Here is a 23,012-nt window from a genome sequence, read left to right as displayed (position 1 = left end):
CCAGGGGAAGATAGCCAGCCAAAACGGCATACACGTCAAGTGAACCGCACCAAGAAGTTACCTCCCCCTCCACTCTCCCTCCGGAGAATGTCATGTCTGCCAAGAACTGATTGGCCAGACATGCAGACAGCCCCTTCCGGAGGATTGGGACCAGGAACAGGAACCAGACAGGAATACAAAGAAAATCGGAATCAAAGGGGTACAGAGGTACACAAGCAGAACACACACGACGACCGCAGCCAGCACGCAGCCCCTAGCAACCAGCCTACACGGTAAACGCAGCCAGTACGCCAAAAGGAGTGCAGCCAGCCTACACGGCCACAAAAGTCATGGTGAACTGCAGTGTGCTAACACCTCCCCTCCACTCTCCCTTCGGAGAATGGCATGTCTGCCAAGAACTGATTGGTCAGACATGCTGACACCCCCTTCCGGAGGCCAGGACCAGAAGCAGATACCTGCGCCGATAAAGGAAAACACGGCCGTAGGCAGAACTGCAAACTAAAAGGCTACACCGGATGTCGCCCCTGGCAACAAGCATACACGGAAAACACCGCAGCCAGTACACCAAGGCAACCAAATCCGATACCTAAAGGCAGCATAAAGAGGGAAATACAGAATGCACAAGTAGGGAAACCCACAGACCACAGACAGACACGGATCCATGGGTCAGCAGCATGGGAGAGAGAGTACAAACCAGGAGCAGGACAGGACAACACACACCAGGAGAGCTGACACAGAACTGAGGAAACCTCAGCCTTATATACAGGTTCCATGGGTGCAGCAGAGAGACCACACCCATGGAGCAGACAGAGGATTAACTCCTAATAGGCACACAGGGGAGTTAACCCATAAAGAACCACAAATGACACAGGAACGGAACTTCAGTGAGTAGCGCCGAACGAGCAAGGACGGAGGGTCACAGCCAGCGATAGTGGCTGTGACACAATTCAGCAGGAGTCTGAAGAGAAGTCAGAGGAGGATGGTGGCTGGGGGGAGGAGGAGGAGGAGGAGCAAGAAGAGCAGGCTTTAAGGGGGACTTTAAACTTTTTGGGGATCCCTGGTGTTGTCCGTGGCTGGGGGGAGGAGACCAAGGACGACATTCTCCTTTGCGATGAGCAGGAGCCAGGACGCTCCACTGATTCCAATTTAGTGCAAATGGGGGCCTTCATGCTCCAGTGTTTGAAGAGGGACCCTCGTATCAAAAGCATAAATTGCAAGGACCAGTACTGGGTGGCAATGTACTTAGACCCCCGGTACAAACGCAAAATGGCGGACATGTCACCAGCGTCACAGCGTGTCCGACTACATCGGGTTAACGGCCGATGTGGACCCTATGAGAAGCAAGGAACCCCTGGACTGCTGGGTGTGCAGGCTTGACCTATGGGCAGAACTGGCACAATGGCATTGTGAGATACACCCTTTAGATACTGTAGTTCTATTCTGCTATTAAAAAACGCCTATTTTGGGCAATAATCTTTAATTGCGGCCTAGTTTGCATCTGTATGTGTGAGATACACCCTTTACATACTGTGGTTCTATTCTGCTATAAATAAAACACCCATTTTGGGCAAAAATCTTTTATTGCGGCCTAGTCTGCATCTGTACGTGTGATATACACCCTTTAGATACTGTGGTTCTATTCTGCTATAAAAAAAAACACCCATTTTGGGCAAATATCTTTAATTGCGGCCTAGTCTGCATCTGTACGTGTGAGATACTGTCACGAATGTGATAGGGGAGAACACCAAAAGACAACAAGAAGGAAGGGGAAAGACACTAGGCCTCACCGCTAGGGAAGCGAAAGGGTCACCACCTATAAAATCCTGCTCCTGGCTCTAACTCCTATCCATATGGGCACCTCTCAATGGTAGAGATGCCCATACACAGGAACCTAGAAAACCCTGGTGACCCTCGGATGCCCTAAAGGTAATGACAGGGCAGAGACAACCCGTTTCTTACCTGGTGAAGGAACTAGCGTCTCGCTGAGGCCTAGTAAACAAACAGGGGGGGGAATACAAAACACAACAAACGGAACACTTAACTTCTGAGGATGATGGATGAACAGGACTTCAACACAAACCACACTCCAGCTCTTCCAAAAGCAAATTAAGCTATCCAGAGCAAGGAGTGATGGGTAAAGTCAGACTAAATAGGGATGGGTAAAGGTCACATGATCCACACCTGAACAGGAGGTGTGGACATACCAGCAACACACAGACAAAGTGAAACCAAAAGAGGCTTTCAGATCACTAATGTGCAGATAATCTTTCAGACCTTCTAAGGCCTGTCACAGGAGTGACAGTACTCCCCATTCTACGGGTGACCTCCGGGCACCCAGGACCGACCTTATCAGGATGAGCTCTGTGGAATTCTCTCACCAGACGACTAGCATTAACATCACAAAAAATAATTGTGGAATCGCACTCACCAGATCTTGAGGTCATCCGGAATGCAACAGCCTACGTGGAGTCCAAGATTCATCAGGGCTCCTGCGTAACAAGTCCCAGAAAAGAAGATGGAGGCAGGCATGTCCGGTAAAAAACCCTTTAATGGGGATCGCCAAGTGAACTAACGTGCAGCAGGTTGTGACGTTTCGGCTGATCCGCAGCCTTTATCAAACACAATGTGAAATCTAAAAGTATCCGTTTAAATATATTAAGACACACCCACTCACACAGGAGTGGCCAATAACACAATGAGTGAGGTGCTAATGTCATTAAAAATGTATACTGCAGTGCTCCCACTCAGTGTATCAATGTACATCAATCATATATATATAAGATCCAATACCTCCACATACCTTCAGGGCACACATGTTCCTTGGCGTTCCTAGGCCACCAGTGCGCATGTCAGGGAAGGCGGAACTGCGTCACTACCCAGCTGACCCGAGATCACCTGACCGCGAGTAACTCCGCCCTGGTGATCGTCGCGTCATTCCACACATCCTCCGCTATGCGCACCGTTGCTAGGGACGCCAATGAGCCGATCCGCCCACCTCCACGCAATGAGAGCGGTCACCCCATAGCCCCGCGTCACCAGTGCCGGCGGCCGGGTCCCGGACCAAGCGATGCGGCGATCAGAGCTCATCGCCAACCGCATAATATCCTCTGGCGCAACCGGGGACCGTCAGAAGAGATATAGGCAGGGGCCCTCAGTCTTTATGTCTCCGGCCGAAACCCGGCCTAGGTGACATAATGGCCCCGCCTCTGTATTATCCAACCAGCTCCATGTTGCCAGAGACGCATCCAGGATCCAACACCGCTTTTCGGGACAAGGGTGGATGAGATGGGGAAGAAGTTCCTAGATAGGGGATATCCACGACGATTGGTGGAGAGGATCTCTCAGAAGGTGGGGGAGGTTGATCGGGAGTCCACGTTCCAGGGAAAGAAAAAGGAGAGGGACCAAAAACGGATCCCGTTTGTTTCTACGTACGGCTCCAACAGTGGGGATATAGCGCGTATTATACGCAAAGAATGGCACATTTTGCAGAAAAGGGCTACCTATGGTAGACGAATTTGTGGCTTCCCTATGATGGCATACAAGAGAGGGGGCCAACCTACGCGATAAACTGTGAGAACTGAGGTTGGTGAGCCACATGGGGATGGGGCAGAGGTATCTGGCACCGAGGAAGTTGGGATGTTTTCCCTGCCTCGGTTGTTGCAACTGTGGGCAACATGTTAAAGGGGGATACTTTTGCCCATCCTTATAGTGGTAAGCCCTATAAGATTAAAAATTTCTTTACATGTCGATCACGGGATGTGATATATATGATCACGTGCCCGTGTGGGTTGATCTACATAGGGGAGACCACTATGGAAGCCAGGGAGCGTATTAACTCCCATAAGAGCAATATTCGTAGGGCCCAGATTGATAAGCCGGTGGCGTAGCATTTCCTGGAACGTGGACACTCGTCAACCAACTCAGGTTTAGAATCATTGACTCTGTCGGCCCGCTGAGACGTGGGGGGGACAAGGATCGGATTCTACGTAAAAAAGAGCTCAAATGGATCTTTGAGATGAGAGCACTCCAACCATTCGGAATGAATATAGAATTCTCTGTATCAAATGTGTAATGGTTCAGAGTGACCTTTGAACTGGTTCACTGTATAGTGTTTTTTAATTGTATTTTGTTTTTCATTGATTCACTATCACACTTGTTTCCAACCCACACTGGATCATGGCACACTGAGTTATTAGGGGGCTCATTCCTGTCTGCACCCCCGCTGTGGGTGTGGTTATCTCCTTCCACACGTCACCGCGGTGGGCGGTGTTGGATCCTGGATGCGTCTCTGGCAACATGGAGCTGGTTGGATAATACAGAGGCGGGCCATTATGTCACCTAGGCCGGGTTTCGGCCGGAGACATAAAGACTGAGGGGCCCCTGCCTATATCTCTTCTGACGGTCCCCGGTTGCGCCAGAGGATATTATGCGGTTGGCGATGAGCTCTGATCGCCGCATCGCTTGGTCCGGGACCCGGCCGCCGGCACTGGTGACGCGGGGCTATGGGGTGACCGCTCTCATTGCGTGGAGGTGGGCGGATCGGCTCATTGGCGTCCCTAGCAACGGTGCGCATAGCGGAGGATGTGTGGAATGACGCGACGATCACCAGGGCGGAGTTACTCGCGGTCAGGTGATCTCGGGTCAGCTGGGTAGTGACGCAGTTCCGCCTTCCCTGACATGCGCACTGGTGGCCTAGGAACGCCAAGGAACATGTGTGCCCTGAAGGTATGTGGAGGTATTGGATCTTATATATATATGATTGATGTACATTGATACACTGAGTGGGAGCACTGCAGTATACATTTTTAATGACATTAGCACCTCACTCATTGTGTTATTGGCCACTCCTGTGTGAGTGGGTGTGTCTTAATATATTTAAACGGATACTTTTAGATTTTCACATTGTGTTTGATAAAGGCTGCGGATCAGCCGAAACGTCACAACCTGCTGCACGTTAGTTCACTTGGCGATCCCCATTAAAGGGTTTTTACCGGACATGCTGCTCCCATCTTCTTTTCTAGCATTAACATCAGTCACTGGAACCCACATTCTGTTCTCTGGTCTGTACCCTCTCCAATGTACGAGATACTGGAGGTATCTCCGGAGAACTCGGGAGTCCACAATCCTGCTGATCTGAAATTCTAAATTGCCGTCCACCATGACAGGAGCGGGAGGTAGGAGGACGGCTCAACAGGTTCAACACATTTCTTTAACAACGATTTATGAAATACGTTAAGGATTTTCAATGCCTGAGGAAGTTCAAGACGGAAGGCTACAGGGTTAACAATGGCAGTGATCTTATATGGACCAATAAATCTTGGGCCCAACTTCAAGAAGGTACCTTAAGTTTAATGTTTCTTGTAGACAACCACACAGAATCACCCACTCTCAGGTACGGACCACTCATACGTCTCCTGTCAGGCAGCACGCTTATACCTGTTGCCCATCTTTTTCAGGTTATTTGTGATTTTCCGCCAAATAGAAGACAAAGAAGAGGAAAATCGTTCCTCCTCAGGAATTTTGAGCACCAGAAAATGTACCAAACTGTCGATGGAACCCATATGGCCCAAAAAACGGCGACTTATCAGTGGATTCCTGTCTACGGTTATTTATAGCAAACTCAGCTAACGACAAAAATGAAGACCACTCTTCCTGATTCTCTGAAACAAAACATCTCAAGTAAGTCTCCAGATTCTGATTAGTGCACTCCATCTGTCCGTTCGACTGAGGATGAAAAGCCGAAGAGAAGGACAATTGTACACCCAGACAAGTACAGAACGCTTTCCAGAAACAAACTGAGTCCCTCTATCGGACACCACATCAGAGGGAATGCCAAGTAGTTTCACGATGTTGTCGACAAACACCTGTGCAAGAGTTTTAGCATTAGGTAGACTAGGTAATGCAATAAAGTGTGCCATTTTACTAAAACGATCAACTACCACCAGAATCATGTTTTTTCCGAAGAATTCGTAAATCCGTGATAAAATCCATGGACAAATGGGTCCAAGGTCTGGACGGGATAGGCAATGGAAGCAGAGATCCGGAAGGCCGAGTATGTGTCACCTTAGCACGTGCACAGGTACCAGAGGCTGACACATAGTCTTCAACACACTTACGCAACCCCGGCCACCAGAATTTGTGAGAGATGAGATCGACAGTCGATTTGCTCCCAGGGTGCCCAGCAAGCACCGTACAGTGATGTTCCTCGAACACCTTGTGACGCAATTCGGAGGGAACAAACAATTTCCCCAGAGGACAAGAGTCCGGAGCATCCTCCTGTGCCTCCAACACCTTGGCCTCGAGATCAGGTTAAAGAGCGGATATGACTACCCCTTCAGATAAAATGGGACTAGGGTCATTAGACTCACCCCCCCCCCCCCCCAAGGAAAGCTACGCGACAAAGCATCCACCTTGACGTTCTTAACCCCAGGGCGGTAAGTGACGATGAAGTTAAATCTGGTGAAAAACAATGACCCTCTGGCCTGCCTTAGGTACAGTCGCTTAGCCGACTCCAGGTAGGCCAGATTCTTGTGATCCGTAATTAACGTAATAGGATAAATTGCTCCTTCCAACCAATGCCGCCATTCCTCGAACGCCAACTTAATGGCCAGCAATTCCCTATTCCCCACATCATAATTCCTTTCAGCAGTCGAGAGTTTTTTTAGAGAAAAATGCACATGGGCGCCATTTACTGGGTGAAGGACCTGCGACAAGATTGCTCCTACCCCTACCTCGGACGCGTCAACCTCAACAATAAATGGCTGAGACACGTCCGTTTGCACCAGAATAGGGCAGAAGCAAAACATTCTTTCACAGCAGAAATGGCCTGTAATGCCGCATCAGACCAGATAGAAATATCAGCACCCTTCCTAGTCATGTCTGTTAAAGGTTTAACCACTGATGAATAGTTCAAGATAAATTTACAGTAGTAGTTGGTAAACCCTAAAAACCGCATAAGCGCTTTCAGATTTTCGGGTCTATCCCAGTCCAACACGGCACGGACCTTCTCGGGATCCATACGAAAACCTAAGGATGAGAGCAGGTAACCCAGAAATTGCACTTCCTGTACACCAAATACACACTTTTCCATCTTAGCATACAACTTATTCTCTCTTAGGATCTGTAACACTTGTCTCACATGATCCAGATGAGTCTCCATATTAGGCGAATAAATTAGTATGTCATCAAGGTATACAACGACAAACATCCCCACCAGATGATGAAAGATGTCATTGACAAAGTGTTGAAAAACCTCAGGAGCATTGGTTAACCTAAAGGGCATGACCAGGTTTTCAAAATGACCCTCAAGGGAATTAAATGCGGTCTTCCACTCATCTCCCTCCTTGATCCTTAACAGATTATATGCCCCCCTCAAATCCAATTTAGAGAACACCTTGGCACCGACAATCTGACTAAACAAATCTGGAATCAAAGGAAGGGGGTAAGGATCACGGACGGTAATACGATTGAGCTCACGGAAGTCCAGACATGGTCTCAGGGTACCATCCTTTTTCTTTACAAAGAAAAATCCAGCAGCCACTGGGGACTTGGATGGTCTAATATGTCCCTTTGCCAAACTCTCGGTAATATACTCTCGCATTGCCTTTCTTTCGGGTTCCGAAAGATTATACAACCGAGATTTGGGCAATTTAGCTCCGGGAATAAGATTGACGGGACAGTCATACTCCCGGTGCGGAGGCAACTCCTGATTACCACTCTCAGAGAAAACATCAGAAAATTCAGAAATGAATGAGGGTACAATTTTAGTGGTAACCATAGAGAATGATGCATTAAGACAGTTGTCCATGCAAAAATCACTCCAATCGAGAATCTGTCTCGCTTGCCAGTCGATGTTAGGGTTATGTTTGCATGGCGAACCCAACACCAACGGAGCAGGCAGACCATCCAACACATAACAGGAGATATATTCCTGATGCAAATCACACACTCTTAAATGAATGTCATTCACTACCTGCGACAGGCATTTTTGGGTGAGAGGTGCTGAGTCAATTGCAAAGACAGAAATAATTTTCTCTAATGCATTAGTAGTCAACCTGTGAATGCATACAAACTGTCCATCAATCAAGGTAACTCCTGCCCCACTGTCGATAAATGCTTTGATTTTCACAGTTTTGGACTCCAGTGCCACCTCGGCAGACAGGAGAAAATGGGTACTACCAGTAAAAAGACAAAAGTAGGTTTTCTTGCTCCACACCACCAATAGTAATTTGGGGATTAAACATTTTTTCCTTTTTGTTTACACCTTGATGCTGCAAGTACGGACAAATATTCACAAAATGTCCCTTCTTGCCACAACAAAAGCAGACTCCTTTTACTTGACCAAAACTTTTGTAAAGAAGTTCCAGGAGTAGCTCCTATTAACTGCATAGGCACCTCGCAAGGTGCAACCACCAGTGTCTCTCCACCATAAGTGTCAAAGGAAGCAGTACCCTTATTGGACAGTACTTCCTGAAGGTGAGGACCCCTAGATCTTTCCCTCATGCGTCTATCAAGACATACAGCAAGGGACATAGCTGCTTCCAATGACTCAGAATTTTCATGAAAAGCCAATGCGTCCTAAAGTCTCTCAGAGAGACCCTGACAGAATTGGCTATGGAGAGCAGTTCCACTCTGTATCTGTAGCCCATCTCCTAAATTCAGAGCAATAGGTCTCCGCGGAACGCTCTCCCTGCCGCAAACCCCGTAACTTGGTCTCGGCCTGAGAGATCCGATCCGGCTCATTGTAGATAGGACCCAAAGCTCTAAAGAATTCATCTACCAACCGAAAGGATGGTGATCCAGTCGGCAGAGAAAAAGCCCAAGATTGGGCGTCCTCTTTAAGCAATGAAATAATAATACCCACACGTTGACACTCGTCCCCAGAAGAGTATGGACGCAGCCTAAATTATAATTTACATGACTCCCTGAACCAGATGAAATTGTCACTACCCCCGGAAAACCTGTTCAGGAGAGCCACCTTCGGTTCAGGGCAAGTCTGGGACCCACCACCAGTACCAGCAGCCTGTGGACTCTGAATCTGCAAGACCATCGCGCGGAGGTCTGCTACCTCCAAAGTCAGATTCTGCAGCTGTTTGACAAGTGCAGACATAGTATCCATAGCTGCACAGATCAGAACAAAAATGGCGGTATTGGCTCTGGATAATGTCACGGATGTAATAGGGGAGAACACCAAAAGACAACAAGAAGGAAGGGGAAAGACACTAGGCCTCACCACTAGGGAAGGAAAAGGGTCACCACCTTTAAAACCCTGCTCCTGGCACAAACTCCTATCCGAATGGGCACCTCTCGATGTTAGAGATGCCCATACACAGGAACCTAGAAAAGCCTGGTGACCCTCGGATGCCCTAAAGGTAATTACAGGGCAGAGACAACCCGTTTCTTCCCTGGTGAAGGAACCAGCGTCTCGCTGAGGCCTAGTAAGCAACTGGGGGGGGGGGGGGAACACAAAACACTTATCTTCTGAGGATGATGGATGAACAGGACTTCAACACAAACCACACTCCAGCTCTTCCAAAACCAAATGAAGCTATCCAGAGCAAGTGAGACGAAATAGGGATGGGTAAAGGTCACATGATCCACACCTGAACAGGAGGTGTGGACATATCAGCAACACACAGACAAAGTGAAACCAAAAGAGGCTGTCAGATCACTAATGTGCAGGTAATCTTTCAGACCTTCTAAGACCTGACACAGGAGTGAAAGATACACCCTTACATACTGTGGTTCTATTCTGCTATTAAAAAACACCCATTTTGGGCAGAAAACAAAATTTTTCAGTCTTTGCTGCATATGGCATTGTGAGATACACCCTTTAGATACTGTGGTTCTTTTCTGCTATTTGAAAAACAGCCATTTTGGGCAAAAATCTTTAATTGCGGCCTAGTCTGCATCTGTACGTGTGAGACACACCCTTTACATACTGTGGTTCTATTCTGCTATTAAAAAAACACCCATTTTGGGCAAAAAAACAATTTTTTTCAGCCTTTGCTGCATCTGTATGTGTGAGATACACCCTTTACATACTGTGGTTCTATTCTGCAATTAAAAAAACACCAATTTTGGGCAAAAGACTTTTAATTTTTCAGCCTTTGCTGCATATGTCATTGTGAGATACACTGCGGCACACACGGGTGAGTTGCTCTGCGGAACAGCACCACTTCACCACCAATGACTGGTCCTCCATGCGAGACCTGTGTTCCTTGTTGCGCTGTTTCGAGTACTCCACCAACATGGCCAGTGCCGATAATGCCGTTCTCAGCGTTACTATCCCACTTCTATGCCTCCTTGAAAAAATGCTGCTGGCGATGATGGATGTGGCACAGGAGGAGGAGGAGGAGGAAGAGGGATCATTTCGTAGGGTTTCAGGCCAGTCATTCACAAGTGGCTCTGAGGGTGGGTTCCTGCACCCACAAACGCCAGGTACACAATTGTGCAGCCAGGGCACAGTTCTGGAGAATGACGAGGTGGAGGATGAGGAGATGGAGGAGGAGGAACCTTGTTCACAGCAGGGTGGAACCCAGACCAGCTCATGGCCATCACTGGTGCGTGGCTGGGGGGATACAGAGGACACCGACTATACACCTCCCACAGAGGACAGCTTTTCGTTGCCTCTGGGCAGCCTGGCACACATAAGCGATTACATGCTGCAGTGTCTCCGCAACGACCGCCGAGTTGCCCACATTCTAACTTGTGCCGATTACTGGGTGACCACGCTGCTCGATCCCGTTACAAGGACAATGTACCATCCTTTATTCCCTCAATGGACCATGATCATAAGATGTGCGAGTACGAGGCGCACGCTGGTAGACGCACTGCTGGTGGCATTCCCACCTGACAGCGGGGGCACAGTGGAAGCACAAGGCAAAGGCAGAGGAGGAGGAAGAGGTCACCAATGCAGCTGGGGCACCACTAGCACCTCAGAGTTAGGTTAGCAGGTTAGCATAGCCGAAATGTGGAAAAGCTTTGTCAGCATGCCACAACAACCAGCACCACCAGCTCATATGGAATCTCTTAGCAGGAGGCAGCATTTCAGCAACATGGTGAAGCAGTATGTGTGCACACGTCTACACGTACTGAATGACGGGTCTTCCCCCTTCAACTTCTGGGTCTCCAAATTGGGCGCATGGCCTGAGCTTGCCCTTTACGCCTTGGAGGTGCTGGCCTGCCCTGCAGCCAGTGTATTGTCTGAACATGTGTTTAGCACGGCAGGGGGCATTATCTCAGACAAGCACAGCCGTCTGTCCACAGCCAATGTGGACAAGCTCACGTTCATTAAAATGAACCAGGCATGGATCCCACAGGACTTGTCCGTACCTTGTGCAGAATAGACATGTATACCGGCCTTACCTAGCCATTGTTATACTACAGCGCAATTGCTCATTGTTGTATTTTTTATATTTCCCACTCTTTTGGGGTGTACCTTAATAAAAAATAAATAAAATTTAATTAAATCCAAAAACCAGTGTTGGCTACCTCGTCCTCCTCCACCGCTGCTTCTACCTACACCGCTACATCCACCGCCTCCTCAAACTCCTACTCCATATGGACCTCCACCTCATAAATCAATTTTTTTTTTTTTTTTGTACGTGTTTTATTTTATTTTATGCCATTTCACTAATTTGCCTGTTACATTTCCGGGTGAAATTCACAAATTTTTGGGTGTGATATACCACTGCTATACCTAGTAGACAGGTAAAAAAAATCACTAATTTGTCTGTTACATTTTAGGGTGAAATTCAGCAATTTTTGGGTGTGATATACCACTGCTCTACCTAGTAGACAGGTTAAAAGAATTCACTAATTTGTCTGTTACATTTTTGGATGAAATTAACCAATTTTTGGCTGTGATATACCCCTGCTCTACCTAGTTGACAGCTTAATAATTTTTCTTTTATATTTTTGAGTGACATTCAACAAGTTTTGGCTGTGATAGACCCCTGCTCTACCTAGTAGACAGGTTAATAAATGTCATTCTTGGGTTGACATTTACAATTTTTAATGTAAATAAACCCCTGCTCTGGATAGGTGACAGGGACCGAAATTTTTTTTAAAATCATCTGTTCAATTGGTGGGTGACATTAACCCATTTCTGGCGATGAAAAGCCCCTACTCTGCATAGACAGGGACTTAAATTTCTAAAATTCTTCTTTAATTGGCCCTTTCCTTTGATCCTTCTGCTTTAATAACTTTTCACATATTTCCGCTCGATCAAAATAAAATTTCATCCATTGATCGCTCTTGAATGTGGTCTCTCTTTCTCACGCTCCCTCTCCGGCATGGAACCCTGATTCGCTGATAATCGTGATCAACATGGTAGGCTCAGAAAAAAACATCGAAAGTTGATAGAGAAGATATCCAAATGGATAGTGGACATCACAGGGACGTGCGATCAGGCAGAAGTTATCTAGAGTCAACAAAGCGGCAGCAGGGCCTCTCCTGTCTAACGTTTCCTAATCCAAAATACCGCAGTGACATTCCCTGTAATTTTTAATTAATCATTCAAATAACAGGGTATCTTAAGAGTCCTGTATTGTTATTTATCGTCACTACCTCCCCAAGTCGGGAGTCGGTAATTGCCGCGCGCCTCCTCCTTTCCTTCAATTCTTATGTTTTAGGGCTCTTTCACACCTGCGTTATTGTCTTCCGGCATAGAGTTCCGTCGTCGGGGCTCTATGCCGGAAGAATCCTGATCAGGATTATCCTAATGCATTCTGAATGGAGAGTAATCCGTTCAGGATGCATCAGGATGTCTTCAGTTCCGGTACGGAACGTTTGTTGGCCGGAGAAAATACCGCAGCATGCTGCGCTTTTTGCTCCGGCCAAAAATCCGGAACACTTGCCGCAAGGCCGGATCCGGAATTAATGCCCATTGGAAGGCATTGATCCGGATCCGGCCTTAAGCTAAACGTCGTTTCGGCGCATTGCCGGAGCCGACATTTAGCTTTTTCAGAGTGGTTACCATGGCTGCCGGGACGCTAAAGTCCTGACAGCCATGGTAAGTGTAGCGGGGAGCGGGGGAGCAGTGTACTTACCGTCCGTGCGGCTCCCCGGGCGCTCCAGAGTGACGTCAGGGCGCCCCAAGCGCATGGATCACGTGATCGCATGGATCACGTCATCCATGCGCATGGGGCGCTCTGACGTCATTCTGGAGCGCCCCGGGAGCCGCACGGACTGTAAGTATACCCGCTCCCCCGCTCCCCGCTCCTACTATGGCAACCAGGACTTTAATAGCGTCCTGGGTGCCATAGTAACACTGAAAGCATTTGGAAGACGGTTCCGTCTTCAAATGCTTTCAGTACACTTGCGTTTTTTCCGGATCCGGAGTGTAATTCCGGCAAGTGGAGTACACGCCGGATCCGGACAACGCAAGTGTGAAAGAGGCCTAAATAGCTTCTCCCACATTTCCGCTTGATCACAATTAAATTTCATCCATTAATCTCCTTTGGATGTAGTCACTCATTCTCACGCTCCCTCTCCGGGGTGCAACCCTGATTCGCCGCTAACCATGGTCAACATGGTAGGCGCAGAAAAGAACATCGAAAGTTGATAGAGCAGATATCAAATTGGATCGTGAACATCATGGGGACGTGCAACATGGTGGGGCAGTATGTGTGCACACGCCTACACGAACTGACTGATGGGTCTACCCCCTGCAACTTCTGAGTCTCCAAATTGGGCACATAGCCTGAGCTTGCCCTTTAAACCTTGGAGGTGCTGGCCTGCCCTGCAGCCAGTGTATTGTCTGAACGTTTGTTTAGCACGGCTGGAGGGGGTTATCACAGGTTATATTTCCCAATGTTTTGGGGTGTACCATAATTTAAAAAATTTAATTTAAAACCAAAAACCAGTGTAGGCTACCTCCTCCTCCTCCATCGCCACTTCCACCTACACTGCCACATCCACTGCCTCCTCAACCTCCTACTCCATATGGACCTCGTCCTCCTAGATCAAGATTTATTTATTTTTTTTTATGTATTTTATGTTATATTAAGTAATTTCCCTATCCACATTTGCTTGTAGAGCACTTGCCATGCTCATAACCACATTTTAATGCCATTTGCAGCCCTCTAGCCCTTTCCATTACATTTTTAGAGCCATTTTAGTGCTCAAAAGTTCGGGTCCCCATTGACTTCAATGGGGTTCGGGTCAAGTTTCGGGTCCCGAACTCAAACTTTTTTGTGAAGTTCCGTCAAACCCGAACATCCAGGTGTCCGCTCAACTCTATTTAGAACATATTACTGCGGCCAATAATAAACACCAAAAATGGCTGTAATTTTCCCACTTCACCTCACAACGACTAATAAGCCCTCTTTCTTTTTCCCCACTGATACACACCAAAAATAAGCTTTAGAACATACAACTGCGGCTGTGAACGGCAAATAATACTTTTTTTTGCCACTCATACATGCCAAAAAGGGCTGTAATTTTCCCACTTCACAACACAATGGCTAAAAAGCCCTTTTTCTTTTTCCACACTAATACACACCAAACATAGGCTTTAGAAAATATAACTGCGGCCGTGAACGGCAAATAAATTTTTTGTTTTGCCACTAATACATGCCAAAAAGGGCTTTAATTTTCCCACTTCACCACACAACGGCTAATTAGTCTTTTTTTCTTTTTCCCCCACTAATACACGACAAAAAAATAGCTTTGGAGCCTATAACTGCGACTACGAACGGGAAATAATTTTTTTCCCCCCACTAATACACCACAGAAAGGGCTGTAATCTTCCACGTTCACCACACAATGGTAAAATAAGCCCTTTTTCTTTTTCCCTACTAATACACACCACAAAAAGGCTTTAGAACATATAACTGCGGCCGTGAACGGCAAATAATACTTTTTTTTCATGCATGTAATTTTCCCACTTCACCACACAATGGCTAAGAAGACCTTTTTCTTTTCCCCCACTAATACACACAAAAAAATGCTTTAGAACCTATAACTGCGGCCGTGAACGGCAAGTAATACTTTTTTTTGCCACTAATACACACCTAAAAGGGCTTTAATTTTCTCACTTCACCACCATATGCCACTTATTTTTCCCCCCACTAATACACAACAGAAAAAGGTTTTTTTCACAAAGAAAGGGTGGGGGAAGGGTGCACTTCTGACTCCACCCACACCTCTGTCCCTGCCTACTTGCACTTACCCATTCTAGGTAACGGATCGCAACTGGGCGGCGGTCCCTAACCTGAGTGCGGGGGAGACAAACAAGACAGATAAAACACAAGGCAGTCAAACTAGCAAAGTCTAAACCAGGAGGTACCAGGGAGCACGCGGAAACCAATAACAGCACGAGCAAGGAGTCAATACCAGGATATACAACAAGACCAAAAGAGCAAGCGAAGACAAGTCAAAACACTAGCCAGAAGTCAATACCAAGAGATGCAACTAGACACAGGAAGCAGACGAGGACAAGTCAAAAAACAAGCAGGAGTCAATAACAGGAGATGCAACTAGACACAAGGAGCAGTTGAGGACGATAAATGAGCCAAGATTCCAATACCTAAATCAGGGACTATCACTAAGGAGGATACACCAAGTGTAGGACCTTAATCACAGGCAACCTGTGGCCATCAGGCTGCCTGTTAAATATTTGTGAGAAGGAGTCATGTGACGTTCCCCCTGCATCCACCGTTACCATGACAGTGGAGGACGCTGGCCATGCTAAGGAGGCGTGCGCGGCCGGTCCTCCCCACCCCCCATTGCTCTGGAGACGAGGACACAGTGCGCGTCCTCACTCTGATCTCACCGCAGGGCACCGGCGGCATTGAGGAGGAGGAGAACGAAGCCGGCGTCCTGTGACAGTACCCCCCTTCTACGATGGGCCACCGGACCCAAAGTCGCTGGAGATGTTTTTTCTGGTTGAGCGAGATTACATTTTTTTTATCATCCTCATAGCATGAATCCTATTCACCGGCACCCAGAACCTTTCCTCGGGTCCATAACCCTTCCAATGAACAAGGTATTGAAATGAGTTTCAAACTCTCCTGACATTAATGATTTTAGATATGCTAAATTCATTTTGATCGTTAACCTGTACCGGGGAAGGGGCTGCCTGTGACGGAACTATGGCCGAAATATATTTCTTAAGCAATGATTTGTAAAATACGTTGTGAATACGAAACGAGTCTGGCAGTTTCAACCTAAAAGATACAGGATTAATAATGTCAAGAATTTTATATTGTCCAACAAATCGAGGCGCAAACTTCCTGGAAGACACCTTTAACGACAAATTTTTGGTGGACAACCAAACCTTTTCTCCAACCTTAAAATCCACCCCTTTGGAACGCTTACTATTAGCTTTAATTTTCTGAACCTCCTGAGCTTTTTCCAGGTTCAAATGAACCTGAGCCCAGACTGTGCACAGTTCTGAAGTTACACTATCAGCTTCAGGGTTAGGTAAGGAAACAGATGAACAAGAATTAAATCAAGGATGGAAACCTAAATTACAGAAAAACTGAGACACTCCAGTGGAAGAGTTCACACGGTTATTGATGGGGAACTCCGCCAAAGGAAGATATTTCACCCACAACTGCTGATTATCAGAGATGTAAGACCTTAAAAATTGTTCAACAGCTTGATTCAGCTGTTCAGTTTGTCCATTAGTCTTGGGATGAAAAGCTGATGAAAAGGACAATGATATCTCACATCTCACCCCTGTCAGATATAATATTCTCAGGAACTCCATGCAATCGTACCACTTGCTCAATAAAAACAGAAGCCAAAGCCTTGGCATTCAGGAGCTTGGCCAGAGGAACGAAGTGTACCATTTTACTAAACCTATCGACCACAACCCAAACTACTGACTTACCCTCAGAGGGTGGCAAGTCAGTAATGAAAACCATAGAAATATGTGACCAGGGTTTACTAGGAATGGGTAGTGGTCGTAACTCACAGCAGGACGTGTTCTAGGAGCCTTGGACCTGGCACATACCTCGCAAGCAGAGACATACGAACTGACAACCCTCGATAACGTGGGCCACCAATAAGAATCTGGACACCAGTTCTCTGGTGGCCTCAATACCGGGATGACCACATAAAACAGAATCATGTCACTCACCCAACAGCCGGAGATGGAAATTCCCAGGAACAAATAACCTATCTGTGGGTGTCTGCGCTGGAGCTAGGTGTTGTGCTGCCTTAATATCAGAAGCAATATCCATGGATAATGATGCCACAATGATGTTAGCCGGTAAGATGGGTTCAGGAGGTGTGTCAGGAGGTTGAAACGCACAAAAGCTTCGAGACAAAGCATCAGCCTTCTACTTCCTGGTCTGAAAGTAATAGAGAAGTTAAAACGCGTGAAGAATAATGCCCATCTGGCTTGGCAAGGATTCAGACGTTTTGCGGATTCGAGAAATAATACATTTTTACGGTCAGTAAAAACAGTGATGCAATTTTTTGCCCCCTCCAAAAAATGTCTCCACTTCTCAAATGCCCACTTAATGGCTAGCAATTCACGATTACTAATATCGTAATTCCTCTCAGTTGAAGAGAATTTTTGTGAAAAAAAATGCACAGGGTCTTAGGTTAGTGAGAGAGGGTCCCTGAGAAAGAACTGCCCCCACCCCATCTTCAGAAGCATCCACCTCCACTACAAAAGGTTTTTCCTGAATCAAGACTGGGGCGTTCCTAAAAGATTTTTTAAGGGTTTCGAAGACTTCTGTGGCCTCCAAAGGCCAGTTAACAAGATCCGCCCCCTTCTTGGTAAGGTCGGTCAAGGGTTTAGCAATTACCGATTTTTTTTTTATAAACTTGCAGTAATAATTGGAGAACCCTAAAAAGCGCTGTAAAGCTTTAAGGGAGGATGATCTCACCCAGTCCTGAATAGCCTGTACCTTTTCCGGATCCATTTTAAACGAATGTGGAGTGAGGATATAGCCTAGATAATTTCTTGCACCCCAAAAATACATTTCACTAGCTTGGCAGAAAATTGATTTCTTCTTAGAATATTCTTATTGTTTGAGAATCCCAATTCAAAGAAAAAATCTAAATATCATCAAGATATACAATCAAAAATCTACCAATAAATTCTCTGAAAATATCATTCATGAAATTTTGAAAAACTGCAGGAGCATTACTAAGCCCAAAAGGCATGACCAAATATTCAAAATGTCCCTCAGGAGTGTTAAAAGCAGTTTTCCATTCATCCCCTTCTTTAATTTGAATTAAATTATATGCTCCTCTCAGATCGAGTTTGGAAAACCACGATGCCCCCAGAACCTGATTGAACAGATCGGGGATCAATGGAAGAGAATATTGATTTTTAATGGTGATTTTGTTCAATTCTCGATAGTTCGATACAGGGTCTGAGGCCTCCGTCCTTCTTTTTGGCAAAAAAGATCCCTGCCCCCATAGAAGACACAGAGGGTCTAATGTGTCCTTTAATTCGGCTTTCCTTAATATATTCCCTCATGGAAATGCTCTCTGGACCAGATAAATTATATATTCGACCCTTAGGAATCCTGGACCCTACCACTAAGTCAATAGCGCAGTCATATGATCTATCAGGGGGCAGACGCTCCGGGTTGGATGAGGAGAACACATCAGCATATTCCTCGATATATGGAGGTAATGTCTTAGATTCTGCAGAGACTCCTGCCTGCACAATAGGTAAACAAGAGTTACATTTAGGACCCCATTTTTCAACCTCCCCTCTGCTCCAATTAATAACAGGGTAATGCAATTGGAGCCATGACATACCTAAAACCACTTCAATGGGCAAATACTCCAAGATCAAAAAAGAGCAATTCTCAGTATGACACACCTCTATGGTCAAAGTTATTTCAGGTGTGCAAAACTTAACAGTTCCTCCCAACAAAGGGGCAGAATCAATGGCTACAATGTAAACATGGCTGTGAAGGGCTAAAATAGGCCGACCCAGAATCGATGAAGGCACTACCTGAACCCCTGTTTAATCCTAAAGAAATAGTAACAGGTACCAATAATTTTTTTTAACCACCCCGGGGAGTACCTTGTCTTTAGATCCCTCTGGGTGATCTTCCAGAAGGAGGGACCTTGGGACACTGCCTGATCCAATGATCAGAGTCGCCACAGTAAAAACATGTACCATGGCGGCGGCGTTGGTCTCTTCTGGTCATACCAAGCTGCATAGGTTCATCAGTAAAATGCTCGGACTTGACCCCCACAGGACAGGTCTCGGGTTTGGACATAACCTGTGGAAAAAACTGATGCTCCTGCTGTCTCTCCCTAATGCTTCTGTCCAGTCTCACAGGAAGACTCATGGTTTGTTCCAAGTTCCCAGGAGAAGGATAACATACTAACATGTATTTAAGGGTTTCAGACAGACCAGACCTGAACTGGCTTTTGAGAGCAGGTTCATTCCAACCAGAGGGGACATACCATTTTCTAAACAGAGTATCGGTCGGTCACCCTGTACAAGAGACTAATACACGCCCAAAAAAGGCTTTAGAACATATAACTGCGGCTGTGAATGGCAAATATATATTTTTTGCCACTAATACATGCCAAAAAGGGCTGTAATTTTATCACTTCACCACACAACAGCTAATAAGCCCCTTTCCCCCCCCTCTAATATACAAAAAAAAAGGCTTTAGAACATATAACTGCGGCCATGAATGGCAAATAATACTTTTTTTTTTGCCACTAATACACGCTAAAAAGGGCTTTAATTTTCCCACTTCACCACACAATGGCTAATAAGCCTTTTTTCTTTTTCCCCACTAATACACGCCAAAAAAAGGCATTAGAACATATAACTGTGGCTGTGAACAAATAATATTTTTTTTTGCCACTAATATATGCCAGAAAGGGCTGTAATTTTCTCAGTTCACCACACAATGGCTAATAAGCCCCCCCCCCCCCCCCCACTAATACACAACAAAAAATGGCTTTAGAACATATAACTGCGGCCGTGAACGGCAAATAATACATTTTTTTACCACTAATATACGCCAAGAAGGGCTTTCATTTTTTCAATTCATCACACAACAGCTAACAAGCGCCTTTTTTCCCCCATTAATACATGCCCAAAAAAGGCTTTAGAACATATAACTGCAGCCGTGAACGGCAAATAATTTTATTTTTTTTGCCACTAATACACGCCAAAAAGGGCTTTAATTTTCTCACTTCGCCACACAACGGCCTAATAAGCCATTTTTCTTTTTCCCCACTAATACATGCAAAAAAAAGACTTTAGAACCTATAACTGCGGCCGTGAACGGCAAATAATATTTTTTGCCACTAATACACACCAAAAAGGGCTGTAATTTTCTCACTTCAACACACAACGGCTAATAAGCCCCTTTTTCCCCCCTACTAATACACAACAAAAAAAAGGTTTAGAACATATATTTAACTGCACCGCACAAGAGCTAATAAGACCCCAATAACAAGAACGGTTTGCTGGAATGACAGAGGTATTGCAAACCTGAAATGAGCAGCAGTATAATGACAATTTGGATCCTGAGTCCGCGCAGCAAGGTGTAATAGAATTGTTCCTATTACCCAGGCTGTACATTTCCATTGCCAAACACAGCACTTCTTTTGGGCTTTCAATAAAGGACTCATTTAATTCCTATGTTGAAAAACACTTATGAAATGACCTATGGAATTTGAAAATTTGTATTCTCTTCTTCATGGTTTTTAGAAGGTAGAACCTCAGCATAGATAACATACAGCAATAAACTATGTTGACATTTTAACTATTATTTGTTGAAGGCAACAATTATAGATTACAGTGAAAAGAAACTTGACATGATTTATTGCTCTGCAGTGTGGGACATTTTTCCTTGCGATAGCAGCGACATGGCTGATTGATACTCTTTCCTTTCTCGAGCTGTGACCCAATTTTCTATTTCTATCATTAATCATTAAAATCTATTCAGGATATTTCAACTGAGCAAAAAATCGTTATAAACTGGGGCGATTGGCAGTAAATGGTATAATAAAGTAGGGTTGTACTTTAATAATGTCTCTGGTTCAGAGGCACCATTGTATGATACAATTATATAATGCTTAATGCTACTTTTTATTAAGAAATCATTGAGGATATGTGAACCACAGAAATATGGAGTACATGTGTCTTTTCATCTGCTGGTGTTCACAGTCTAGCAGTAGACAGTCTGACACGATGTAATACTCAACAAAGAGTATTTAGAGGTTAATGGCTGTTTGGTTCATATCATATATCCTTTATACTTTTACAATAATGGCAAACCAGTTTCAAACTGCTTTTAAATGATTTCACCGCATTTCATTAAGTACTTAACAGTGTTCAGTATCTGTATCTGAATATTTATGTAAATGATTGTTAATAAAAATTTAGTATAGCCACTGAGTTATTCAATAAAATGTATCTTTATAGAGCCTACTGCTGTTTGTTCTTTTCCTTATGTCTGCGTCCACCTTACTGATGGGGTCGCACGTGCTTAGTTTAAATTTAAAGTTATGGCAGTTACAGGGAAAGAGCTGCAGTAGTAAGGACACCCCCCCCCCCAAAGAAAGGATACACCTTCTGAGCTGAGCTATAAATGTCAAAATGGGTGGGGTATCAAATTGGCGCATATTACGCCTCATTTATCATCCTCTTATTGGCAGAAATGGCTCAAATTGTTGCGGACAATTAAGCCAGCTTACGTGGAGGTGTTTTCTGTAAAAAGTCGCATTTATGGCATAGAGATGCGACTTTTTTTGAAAAAATTGCACTTATGAAAGGAGAACCAACTCGTTGTGGGAACAAATGATAGGTAACTATTAAAACAGTTATAAATATGAGCTAAACTGCAGGGTCTTGTCAGTAAATTGACATTCAACAAAGACAAAACAATAACAAAAACCACTTAAAATTTTTTGGGTGTATATTATGCCATTATTGATAAAAGTCCCCTTATGAGTTTTATATGCTAAATGTCAAGTTTTAATCTTGTGAGTAATTTTTTATACGTGTGAATTAAAGCACTCAGATCAGATCCTACTAAGGGTTTGTGTCTTTTGCTTCCAATCTATATACCGTATTTTCGCCCCATAAGACACACTTTTCCCCCCTAAAATGGGGGGAAACCGTTAGTGCGTCTTATGGGGTGAATACAAAACATATAAAATGTGCAGCGCATTGCACAGTACATCGCAGGCTGCGCTGCATAGAAACAGCAGCCTGCGATGTACCAGACATCCGTGTATCTGGAGAGGGAGAGCCCGGAGGCCGTAGTGCATGCTTGTTGATCAGGACGGCCGCTGGGTGGTAGGGTCAGGTGGTGTGGCTGGTGCAGGGTGATAGAGAACGGACGGCCCCGTCTGGTGGAGGTTGGAAGGGACCGTCCGGCCAGCAGATTTGCAGGGAGACGTTGATGGGAGCGTGGGAGCAGGCAGATGAGAGGCTGAGCAGGCTTTCCTGCCACACATGCCTGCTCCACCCCTAAGTCTACACACATGCCTGCTTCTGTTTATGTGCCGTGGCATGGAAGCTGATAAGAGTCTGAGGGCTGATAAGAGGTATGGGGTCTTATAGGACGCATGGGGTCTTATAGGAGGCATGGGGTCTGATAGGAGGCATGGGGTCTTATAGGAGGCATGGGGTCTTATAGGAGGCATGGGGTCTTATAGAAGGCATGGGGCTGATGATAGGAGGCATGGGGGCTGATGATAGGAGGCATGGGGGCTGATCTGAGGTCTGAATTGGGGTCTTATTTATATTGGGGCTCTTATCTGAGGTCTGATTGGGGTCATTCACATTGGGGTCTGAGCTGAGGTCTTATTGGGGTCTTATTAACATTGGGGGGTCTGATTGGGGCTGTCAGCTGAGTTCTAATTAACATGGGGGGTATGATTGGTGGTCTGACCTGAGGTCTAATGAAAAATATTTTTTTTCTTATTGTCCTCCTCTAAAACCTCTTATGGGCCGGTGCGTCTTATAGGACAAAAAATAAAGTATATTGCTTTCCTGCTTTCCACTAAGGAACCTGGTATCTGCTGTGGTGTTTCACTGCAGCACTTGCAGACAA

Source organism: Bufo bufo, chromosome 5 (genome assembly GCF_905171765.1).
Source record: "Bufo bufo chromosome 5, aBufBuf1.1, whole genome shotgun sequence".
In the NCBI taxonomy this organism is placed as follows: Eukaryota; Metazoa; Chordata; class Amphibia; order Anura; family Bufonidae; genus Bufo; species Bufo bufo.
Note: the sequence above shows the minus strand (reverse complement) of the source record.